The 12,467-nt window shown below is 42.0% G+C and overlaps 1 pseudogene; it reads right to left on the reverse strand.

Annotated features, from left to right (window-relative positions):
- Positions 1-4,600: 4,600 nt before the first annotated feature.
- LOC139385478 (short neurotoxin 8-like) lies at positions 4,601-5,497 on the reverse strand (annotated as a pseudogene).
- Positions 5,498-12,467: the final 6,970 nt, after the last annotated feature.

A 12,467-nucleotide genomic window follows, 5' to 3' on the forward strand; every position in this document is an offset into this window, starting at 1 on the left:
GTGAAAACATTAGCTTTGTGATCAGCAATATTATCAGAAGTCTATTATTCATATCATTCACATTTGCAAACTAGCAATTTCCTATTTTCTGTAAACGATCAGAAATGTATTCTAAATAAATTGTACCTGGATAAGCCGATTCTCAATCAACTTCTGGGAAATCCTGGAAGCTCTTTGTTCAATTGGGTATTGATGTTAATGTGATAAGCACGCTACTTCCTGTTTTTTTCTTCAGCTTGTGACATGTAAATGGTATTGTTTAAATGTAAAAATGTTGGTAAGCTGCCATTTCATAAATGTATTACTCTTATAAGCATTAATACTACAGTATTACCACAGTTGGCTATCCCACAACTCCATGAGGAAATACTACCTTGTATTAAAGCGCAATGGAAAGGGGACATTATTGAATGTTATTGAACTGCATAAAAGGAATAGTTGAAAATGTTATATGATTCTTAGAAAGGTTTTTGGGGTATAAATTAGTGTTCAGAAAATACCAGTCTAGTGATCTTCTCTCTATCTCTCTCTCTGTCTCTCCATCTTTCTCGCTCTATCTGTCTCTCTCACTCTCTCTCTCCTCCCCTTTTTATTATTTCTTCAGGATTAAAGAAGTAGTCCATATCACAGCTTAAGTTAAGTGTCTTTTAAGTGTCTTTTCTGCACCGCTTTCATCTCTTTCCCCTTCTCCTAACCTGAAATGAGCAGAGCAGCGTTACAGTAGAAGCCTACATAGCATGCTCTTCCACAGTTGGCCTGGGGATGTGGAAAACCAGTGGGGTGCATGTTAGTGTTATAGACCCTACTGTGATTCAGTATATAGGATGAGAGACCTAGACAGGCGAGACTGTAGTATGTACTCTTACATCACTGTACAATATCTTCACTTCACTCTCACCCTGGTCAAGCACTCTCCCTCCCAGACACCCACCACTCAACACAGCAGGGGACCTTAACAACTGACAGCTTATTTACCCAAGTCATTTTCTCCACCCTTATTAATGTGTATATTTATGTTGTGTACGGTGCATTTGGAAAGTATTCAGACCCCTTGACTGTTTCCACATTTTGTTACGTTACAGTCTTACAGCATTTATGAAATAGTTATAATGACAAAGCATTTATTAAATAGCCATAATGACAAAACAAAAACAGTTTTTTTTAAAATCTTTGCACATTTATAAAAAATGTTAAACAGAAATATCACATATACATAAGTATTCAGACCCTTTCCTCAGTATTTTCTTGAAGCACCTTTGGCAGAGATTACAGTGTTGGGTCTTTTTGGGTATGATGCGACAAGATTGGCACACCTGTATTTGAGGAGTTTCTCACATTCTTCTCTGCAGATCCTCTCAAGCTCTGTCAGGTTGGATGGGGAGAGATGCTGCACAGTTATTTTCTTGACTTTCCAGAGATGTTCGATCGGGTTCAAGTCCAGGCTCTGGCTGGGCCACTCAAGGACATTCACAGACTTTTCCCGGAGCCACTCCTGTATTGTCTTTGTGCTTCGGGTCGTTGTCCTGTTGGAAGGTGAAACTTTGCCCCAGTCTGAGGTCTCTGAGTGCTCTGGAGCAGGTTTTCATCAGGGATCTCTCTGTACTTTGCTCCGTTCATCTTTCTCTCGATCCTGACTGGTCTCCCAGTCCCTGCCACTGAAAAACATCCCAACGCCACGATGCTGCCACCACCATGCTTCACCGTAGGGATGGTGCCAGGCTTCCTCCAGACGTGACACTTGGCATTCAGGCCAAAGTGTTCAATCTTGGTTTCATCAGATCAGATAATCTTGTTTTCATGGTCTGAGAGTCTTTAGGTGCCTTTTGGCAAACTCCAAGTGGGCTGTCATGCTTCTTTTACTGAGGAGTGGCTTCCATCTGGTCACTATACCATAAAGGCCTTATTGGTGGAGTGCTGCAGAGATGGTTGTCCATCTGGAAGGTTCTCCCATCTCCACAGAGGAACTCTGGAGCTCTGTCAGAGTGACAATCGGGTTCTTAGTCAGCTCCCTGACCAAGACCCTTCTTTCCCGATTTGCTCAGTTTGGCCGGGCGGCCAGCTCTAGGAGGAGTCTTGGTGGTTCCAAACTTCTTCCATTTAAGAATGATGGAGGCCACTGTGTTCTTAGGGACCTTCAATGCTGCAGACATTTTTTGGTACCCTTCCCCTCGACACAATCCTGTCTCTGAGCTCATAGCTTGGTTTATGCTCCGACATGCACTGTCAACTGTGGGAGCTTATATAGACAGGTGTGTGCCTTTCCAAATCATGTCCAATCAATTGAATTTACCACAGGTGGACTCCACTCAAGTTGTAGAAACATCTTAAGGATGATCAAAGGAAACAGGATGCAGCTGAGTGTCACCTTAGTTATCTTTGTTTTCTTTATTATTTGGTTAGGTCAGGGTGTGACAAGTGTGGTTTGTGTAGTTTTTGTATTGTCTAGGGGGTTTTGTATGTTTATGGGGTTTTATCTAGTCTAGGTGCTTATATGTCTATGGTTGCCTAGATTGGTTCTCAATCAGAGGCAGCTGTTTATCGTTGTCTCTGATTGGGGACCATATTTAGGTAGCCATATTCCTTGAATAGTTTGTGGGTTGTTATTCTATGTTTAGTTGCCTGTTTGCACTAGTCATATTGCGTCACGGTTCGTTTTGTTGTTTTGTTGTTTTGTTTGGTTCTGTTCAGTGTTCTCTCTTTGATTAAAGAGTTATGTTCGCTCACCACGCTGCGCCTTGTTCTCCTCTTTATGACGACCGTGACACTGAGTTCAATTTCGAAAACTCATAGCAAACGGTCTGAATACTTATGTAAATAAAGTATTTCTGTTTTTTATTTTTAATACATATGCAAACATTTCTAAAAACCTGTTTTCACTTTGTCATTATGGGGCACTGTGTGTAGACTGACAAGGAACATTTTAATTGAATCAATTTTAGAATAAGGCTGTAACATAACAGAATGTGGAAAAAGTCAAGGGGTCTGAATCCTTTCTGAATGCACATGTTGAGAGGTCTGCAGGTCTCAATATCTTCCCTGTTAAAATGAAAGTAATGCTGATTCTGGTGACTTTTGTTCTTTACTGTAAATTAGGCAACTGCATGGGTTTATCATAAAGCCTGCTTAATAACAGTGTGTCTTATGATTCAAAATAGATATTAAAACAATAATGGAAAGCTGTATACCAGGCCGCTAATTGTCTACATGTGATGTAGTTGTTGGATCACAATGGGAAAAGGAAACAAATAATTTAATTCAGAAATTCATTTGTATAACATTTCGTTAATTTGGTTGAATGCCAAACATGACATTCGTGACATTCATATCATAATGTATTGTTTTAATGCACAATATCTAATCCATTTGAGTGCTGTTTCTGTAAACTGTAAATCAGTTTCTGCCTTTTCTGGGCAACTATAAATTGATAAAAGTGCCCTGTAAGATCAGAGAAAGCAAGGTTTTCTGGGATTACATTTGCTCTTTTGTTCATGGGATGTGTGTTTTATACTGACCCCTTTATGAGGACTGAATGAAACACCCTTCACATGATGTGTAAAGGAGTGAAGGTTGTCTGTCTAAAGCTCCAGGGTTATTTTTAACACAAACTGTTGGAGCTCTAATGGAAAAGGAAATAATGGCTGGAAGATAAATACATATCTAGACAGGACCATTATTTCCCATTTAATTAAGATGACCAGCCACAGACTGGTCACGCACTGGCTGAATCAACATTGTTTCCATGTCATGTCAATGAAATTTTGTTGAATAGATGTTAGACGTTGAATAGACGTTGAATTGACGTCTTGACGTGTGCTGAGAGACGACATTTAAACATTTGCCTTATCTACAGTTAAGCAGAATAAGATGATTTTATATGTATGAAGTCTTCCTCTTTTCTCCCTCAAAAACATACGCTTACTTCCATTTTCTTCGTTCTTAATCTCTCAAAAACAAAGCAAACTACACCATGATCAAGCATACTTTTTTCAGAGGGAGGGAGAGTGGAGTTGAGTTGCCAGGTGAGTCGTACAGGTTCTCCACAACTCCCCGTCATCGGAGGGATTTAGGTAATCCTGCCTGCCCAGATGCATACGGCTACAACAGGCAGGCATTGTCACTGTCTGGCGACCCACATCCCAGCAGGAGGCCATGAGCCAGCATGACCCACTCAGGAGCATCAGGAGAGAGAGGAGATTAGGAGAGGCTACACTAGCTGCCTGGCTGGGGCGCCTCTTAGTATTAATTTATAAAAGTGACACACCAGCATCACAGCTCAGGCATTGGAAATCCTCATTGCTGTAAAACCTCCACATCTGTGAATACCATAGTTTAATGGCATTAACTCAAACCATAGAGGGACAGCAGAAGCAGATGAATCGTTCAAAGGTCTTGCTGTACCCCAAAATATTGATAGATTCATAAGGTTTTGTTTTTGTTAAGATTATCACAAACAATAGCACTGACTTGCTGATAACTTCTTTATTAGGGTAAATGTACTTACTACGACTGTGATGTGGTTGTCTCACCTAGCTATCTTAAGATGAATGCACTAAATGTACGTTAGATAAGAGTGTCTGCTACATGGCTAAAATGTAAATGTATGTTATTCAAAGGTTATAATGTATCCCGATATTGTAACGTATTTCCCACACAACATTCTACTGTATTTAAACAGAAGGTGAAAGTGTTTAGTCAGTGGTGATAGCTCTCTGTGGATCATGTCAGTTCTCACACAGGTCTCCCTGGCAACAGTAGACGTTGACACCTGAGGCACACATCTCCTCACAGGTACGAGTCACTGTGTCCGCTGTGAAGGAAAATAAGGAAGAAGAAAACGTTTCAGCAATTTACAGATGATTATTGCACTCAGTTGATTCATAATACATACACATTATTGATAGAGATTGAAAGACATGAATGAAAGAATAAAAATTGAATATTTACCAGTCACCACAGTTCTGCAGTACATGCTCGATGGTGGACATTCTGTCTCTTGCTTGTAGTCAGCAGGTGTAACACCTGAGTGTGAGCACTGTGGAGAAATTGACATTTAGAGCAGAAGTGATGATAGGATTCTTAAAGTGTGGAGCATTTCGCGTTCCTTGATTTGATTTGGATTTGATTTGATTTTTAGCTCATCAAATAATTGTTTATGAGAAAGTTTGTTGTAAGTCTGTGAAGAGGAGTATGAGCATTTTAATTCCTTTACTAAGTTACTGAAGATCCTTCACTGTTATAACATTAAACTTTTCACCTAACTAACATAGGTCAACAACATAATGTATTATAGGCTACATATCAATCATTTTACCCTGGACCAGAAATATAGATTTTTAAAGCACACCTCAACCAAGACTTGCACCTATCATTGCAGTGATATTTCCTATTTGATTTCAAAGAAACGTATTTATAAACCAGTCTCTATTTATTATGTTTGCTCACCTTGAGTGCTACAGAGCAGCCCCAGCAGCGTGGTTGTAAGTAGCAGGGTCCTCATTATGTCCAGTAGTGTGAAGGAGCAACCTACAACTGCAGTTTTTATACTGGTACACCTTGTACTGCCCCGAGAACTCACTTAAACAGGCTGCTTTATTTCCTTGTGAATCCCTTTCCCCTTCGTTTTCTAAGAGACATTCAAGTAATCAGCAAGACAATGAGGAGGAGCAACTGCAGTGGAGGGACTGATTGGGATCTTTATTTGACAATCAATAATCATTTCGAAGATGATCTGATGATGTTCGATTGTCTACTGTAGAGGATGGAAATTGTAGGATGGAACATGACTTAAACATGTATGTCCTACTAGTTGACGTCTACTAAAATCATCCTAGTCCTGCACTGAAAGCACTTTCAATGAGCTTGATTTTTTTGTCCAGGAGTGGGATTAATCTGTGAAATATGCCCTTGGTGTGTACTTTTGTGGCATGTATTTATTTCATAAGTTGACCTGCTTATAGATGGTGAAGTGGTTTTTCAGTCCTCTCTATGTTCAAAGAATGTGGTCTTCCCAGTGAATCTGGCAGCAGCATCTGGGCATGCAAATCAGACAATAGAGTGTTATCCCCATTGCTGGGAAATAACCAGGGAATAACCTGGTTAAAGAAGCTAACCAGTTGAACTGAATTCTCTAATTATAGTCCAAACAACTCAATTAATAGAACCTCACAAGCATAGGCCTATTCATTAACTTAAAAAAACATATTCATTTCAGAAGTTTTCATATTGGGATGCACACCTGCCCATTTTTTTTCCAGAGGCCCTATTATTAGCCAAATAATGATACATATGTGCATAAACATCAACTTAGACAGGACCACTGTGCTACAGATGGACCAGCCCATCTGGCATTTGCCCTATGGCCAGTCTGCCTCTGTAGGAATGTGTGACACAGATGACTTACAACATTACAACCTATAGTCTATACATATGTTTTTCAAAGACTAAATGGAAAAATCTCCCACAAGGTTAAGGTTTGCATGGTCTTGCTCAGACAAGTAGCTGGTGGGGAGTAAAGTTATACCTCTGGCAACCTTTCACTCCATCTCGCATTGCTTTATAGTTGTATTTGGGTCCTTTTTAGGCAAGGCTGTTAGAACAACTTCTACATGCTTACCTATATTTAATTGAAGGGACCCAAATGGCTCGTTGAAACCAAACCACTTTACAGCACAACACGTGTTGACTTGCTTAGGACTGAGAACAGTGGTTTGTGGTAAACAGTGCCTTCTTCAGGTAAAATATAGTAAGGTTGGCATTGTGCGAGCTTGCTCCTCAATAACGCAAACTCTCTTCTTTACCAATCAAGGTTATGTCCTCGCCAGGGGAGAACTACTGCCCCCTCATATTGAAGCCATAGGAGTTCAATGCCGACCCAGTACTTATTATTTCTCATTATAGTGAATGGAAAAATGTCAATCTTCACGGTCAATCTTCGTGTAAAAAAAATTAATTCTGAGACAATCATCATCAATAATTGCTTCTAATACACTAGATGAATGTCCTTGACCTGATTATTATAAGGATAATTTAGTTGTTAATGGCAGTCTGCAGTACCCCGGTCGGCCTTCAACTTGAGTCAAAAATTATTATTATTATTTTTATTTTTTTCACCTTTATTCAACCAGGTAGGCTAGTTGAGAACAAGTTCTCATTTACAACTGCGACCTGGCCAAGATAAAGCATAGCAGTGTGAACAGTTACACATGGAGTAAACAATTAACAAGTCAATAACACAGTAGAAAAAAAGAGAGTCTATATACATTGTGTGCAAAAGGCATGAGGAGGTAGGCGAATAATTACAATTTTGCAGATTAACACTGGAGTGATACATGATCAGATGGTCATGTACAGGTAGAGATACTGGTGTGCAAAAGAGCAGAAAAGTAAATAAATATAAACAGTATGAGGATGAGGTAGGTAAAATTGGGTGGGCTATTTACCGATAGACTTTGTACAGCTGCAGCGATCGGTTAGCTGCTCAGATAGCAGATGTTTGAAGTTGGTGAGGGAGATAAAAGTCTCCAACTTCAGCGATTTTTGCAATTCGTTCCGCGCGTGCTACGGGTGGGTGTTGCCATTGTGACCAGTGAACTGAGATAAGGCGGAGCTTTACCTAGCATGGACTTGTAGATGACCTGGAGCCAGTGGGTCTGGCGACGAATATGTAGCGAGGGCCAGCCGACTAGAGCATACAGGTCGCAGTGGTGGGTGGTATAAGGTGCTTTAGTAACAAAACGGATGGCACTGTGATAAACCGCATCCAGTTTGCTGAGTAGAGTATTGGAAGCTATTTTGTAGATGACATCGCCGAAGTCGAGGATCGGTAGGAAAGTCAGTTTTACTAGGGAAAGTTTGGCGGCGTGAGTGAAGGAGGCTTTGTTGTGGAATAGAAAGCCGACTCTAGATTTGATTTTAGATTGGAGATGTTTGACATGAGTCTGGAAGGAGAGTTTACAGTCTAGCCAGACACCTAGGTACTTATAGATGTCCACATATTCTAGGTCGGAACCATCCAGGGTGGTGATGCTAGTCGGGTGTGCGGGTGCAGGCAGCGAACAGTTGAAAAGCATGCATTTGGTTTTACTAGCGTTTAAGAGCAGTTGGAGGCCACAGAAGGAGTGTTGTATGGCATTGAAACTCGTTTGGAGGTTAGATAGCACAGTGTCCGAGGAAGGGCCGGAAGTATACAGAATGGTGTCGTCTGCGTAGAGGTGGATCAGGGAATCGCCCGCAGCAAGAGCAACATCATTGATAAATACAGAGAAAAGAGTTGGCGCGAGAATTGAACCCTGTGGCACCCCCATAGAGACTGCCAGAGGACCGGACAACATGCCCTCCGATTTGACACACTGAACTCTGTCTGCAAAGTAGTTGGTGAACCAGGCAAGGCAGTCATTAGAAAAACCGAGGCTACTGAGTCTGCCGATAAGAATATGGTGAAATCTGTCATTCTGCCCCTGTACAGGCAGTTAACCCACTGTTCCTAGGCCGTCATTGAAAATAAGAATTTGTTCTTAACTGACTTGCCTAGTTAAATAAAGGGGAGAAAAAAAATTGACAGAGTCGAAAGCCTTGGCCAGGTCGATGAAGACGACTGCACAGTACAGTCTTTTATCGATGGCGGTTATGATATCGTTTAGTACCTTGAGCGTGGCTGAGGTGCACCCGTGACCGGCTCGGAAGCCAGATTGCACAGCGGAGAAGGTACGGTGGGATTCGAGATGGTCAGTGACCTGTTTGTTGACTTGGCTTTCGAAGACCTTAGATAGGCAGGGCAGGATGGATATAGGTCTGTAACAGTTTGGGTCCAGGGTGTCTCCCCCTTTGAAGAGGGGGATGACTGCGGCAGCTTTCCAATCCTTGGGGATCTCAGACGATATGAAAGAGAGGTCGAACAGGCTGGTAATAGGGGTTGCGACAATGGCGGCGGATAGTTTCAGAAATAGAGGGTCCAGATTGTCAAGCCCAGCTGATTTGTACGGGTCCAGGTTTTGCAGCTCTTTCAGAACATCTGCTATCTGGATTTGGGTAAATGAGATCCTGGAGAGGCTTGGGCGAGTAGCTGCGTGGGGGGGGGGGGGGGGGGGTTGGCCGAGGTTGGAGTAGCCAGGAGGAAGGCATGGCCAGCCGTTGAGAAATGCTTGTTGAAGTTTTCGATAATCATGGATTTGGTGGTGACTGTGTTACCTAGCCTCAGTGCAGTGGGCAGCTGGGAGGAGGTGCTCTTGTTCTCCATGGACTTTACAGTGTCCCATACCTTTTTGGAGTTAGAGCTACAGGATGCAAATTTCTGCCTGAAGAAGCTGGCCTTTGCTTTCCTGACTGACTGCGTGTATTGGTTCCTGACTTCCATGAACAGTTGCATATCGCGGGGATGCTATTGCAGTCCGCCACAGGATGTTTTTGTGCTGGTCGAGGGCAGTCAGGTCTGGAGTGAACCAAGGGCTATATCTGTTCTTAGTTCTACATTTTTTGAACGAAGCATGCTTATTTAAAATGGTGAGGAAGTTACTTTTAAAGAATGACCAATCAGGGGTCTGGAGAACAGGGAATGAGCACAGTCGTTTTTTCAGTGTCATGAAGGCTTCTTCACACTCCTCAGTCCACTTCACAGGGTTGCTGGCCCCCTTCGAAGTGAGGTTGGTCAGAGGGACAGCGATGGTCGAAAACTGTGGAATGAATCTCCGGTACCACCCTGCCAGACCTAGGAAGGACTTCACCTGTGTCTTGGTTCTGGGTTGAGGGCTATTCCTGATGGACTCCACTTTCTCCACCTGAGGCCGAACTTCACCCTTACCCAGCTGGTAACCCAGGTACTTTGTCTCCTGTTTCGCCCACTCACACTTCAGGAGGTTAAGCGTGAGGCCTGCAGGATCACAGTTCTTGCATTTATCCTTGACTAAACAAAACACGTTTAGAGGAAAGAAATTACTTCGTTTTCTTCCACTTTAGTTTTAGAAGTGGGGTATGGGTCATAACTTGGCAGGGGGTCTCTGGGTCCTCCCCCAGAATTATTTTAGGCATCTAAAGCTCATTTCTTGCATTTTTACACGATCCAACATGCCGTCTTTATTTAGAACAAAATAAAGCAAAAATGCCCACAATCATCAAGGTAAGTAAGAGATCATTATTACATTTGTTTGTGATTAATAAGACTGAACTATATCCTAGGCAATTCAATAATACATATTGTGTTAACCAATAGACTTTTGATTGTCTTTATTAAGACATCCTCTATATCAAATTTCAGCCAGACCGACCAGCCAGCCTGAGCCTCCTGCACTCCCGACCCCCACCAGTCTAGTCTATAAATCTGCTCACTCCCAACACAATTTCCTTCCCAGTTCACACCTAATTTGTTTAATTACCAAGGGAAAGGTTTGGAAACAAAAAAATCCAACAACAAAAAACAAAAACACCACAAATATACATTAACACACAGAAACAGCAAATCCTAGGCCAAAGTCAGAGTGACAACACACAGGATTTCCCCCCAGGACCATGATTGAACAGCCCAGTAGCTAGGGATTGCCTAAATAGGTATCTCCCCTGACGTGGGCATGTTTTCAATACAGACTCCTTTAGTTGTACTGTATTCCATATAAGGCATCCAGAATTTATGAAGGTTGCCCAGTATACCCTTAATCTTACAATAAATCAAATCTAGAGATGTATAACTTGCCATTGGCAATTGTAGGATAAACCAACCTTTCAATTAATGGCAATGCATTTCTTAGTGGCTATAAATGCTTGGTTACACAGTTTCTTCTGATAACAGTCTCCAGTATCAACATTTCCAAGCAAACAAAAACAGGGAGAAGGGAGAATCTGTAGACATGCTGAGATAAAGAACATATAGAACATTACATTTCTGAGTGCATGTACAGTGCCTTCGGAAAGTATTCATACCCCTTGACTTTTTCCACATTTCGTTATGTTACAGCCTTATTCTAAAATTGATTAAATATCATTTTTATCTCAGCAATCTACACACAATACCCGTAATGGCAAAGCAAAAACATGTTTTTAGAACAAATAAATAACAGAAATACCTTATTTACAGAAGTATTCAGACCCTTTGCTATGAGACTCGAAATTAAACTCAGGTGCATCCTGTTTCCATTGATCATCCTTGAGATGTTTCTACAACTTGATTGAGGTCCAACTGTGGTAATTGATTGGACGTGATTTGGAAAGGCACACACCTGTCCGTATAAGGTCCCACAGTTGACAGTGCATGTCAGAGCAAAAACCAAGCCATGAGATTGAAGGAATTGTCCGTTGAGCCATGAGACAGGATTGTGTCGAGGCACAGATTTGGGGAAGGGTACCAAAACATTTCTGCACCGTTGAAGGTCGCCAAGAACACAGTGGCCTCCATGAATCTGAAATGGAAGAAGTTTCACCACCAAGACTCTTCCTAGAGCTGGCCTCCTGGCCAATCTGACCAATCAGGGGGAGAAGGCCTTGGTCAGGGAGGTGACCAAGAACCCGATGGTCACTCTGACAGAGCACCAGAGTTCCTCTGTGGAGATGGGAGAACCTTCCAGAAGGACAACCATCTCTGCAGTACTCCACCAATCAGGACTTTATGGTAGAGTGGCCAGACTGAAGCCACTCCTCAGTAAAAGGCACATGACAGCCCGGTTGGAGTTCGCCAGGAGGCACCTAAAAGACTCTCAGACCATGAGAAACCAGATTCTCTGGTTTGATGAAACCAAGACTGAACTCTTTGGTCTGAATGTCAAGCGTCATATCTGGAGGAAACCTGGCACCATCCCTACTGTGAAGCATGGTGGTGGCAGCATCATGCTGTGGGGATGTTTTTCAGCGGCAGGGACTCGGAGACTAGTCAGGATCGAGGCAAAGATGAACGGAGCAAAGTACAGAAAGATCCCCAATGAAAACCAGCTCTAAAGTTCTCAACATTCTTTGTCATGCCTCATTTTAGGAGGATTAGATGGTGACTTACCAACATGACAACGACCCTAAGCACGCAGCCAAGACAATGCAAGAGTGGCTTCAGTACAAGTCTCTGAATGTCCTTGAGTGGCCCAGCCATATCCTGGACTTGAACCCAATTTAGCATCTCTGGAGAGACCTGAAAATAGCTGTGAAGCAACGCTGGCCTGACAGAGCTTGAGAGGATCTGCAAAGAAGAATGGGAGAAACTCCCGAAAATATAGGTGTGCCAAGCTTGTAGTGTCATACCAAACAATACTTGATTCTGTAATCGCTGCCAAAGATGCTTCAACAAACTGAGTAAAGGGTCTGAATATTTATGTAAATGTCATATTTCATTTATTTACTTTTTTCAAATTATCAAAAATGTCTACAAACCTGTTTTTGCTTTCTCATTATGGAGTATTGTGTGTAGATTGATGAGGGGGAAAACATATTTAATCAATTTTAGAATAAGGCTGTAACGTAACAAAACGTGGAAAAAGTCAAGGGGTCTGAATACTTTC

Source organism: Oncorhynchus clarkii, chromosome 27 (genome assembly GCF_045791955.1).
Source record: "Oncorhynchus clarkii lewisi isolate Uvic-CL-2024 chromosome 27, UVic_Ocla_1.0, whole genome shotgun sequence".
NCBI classification, from domain to species: domain Eukaryota; kingdom Metazoa; phylum Chordata; class Actinopteri; order Salmoniformes; family Salmonidae; genus Oncorhynchus; species Oncorhynchus clarkii.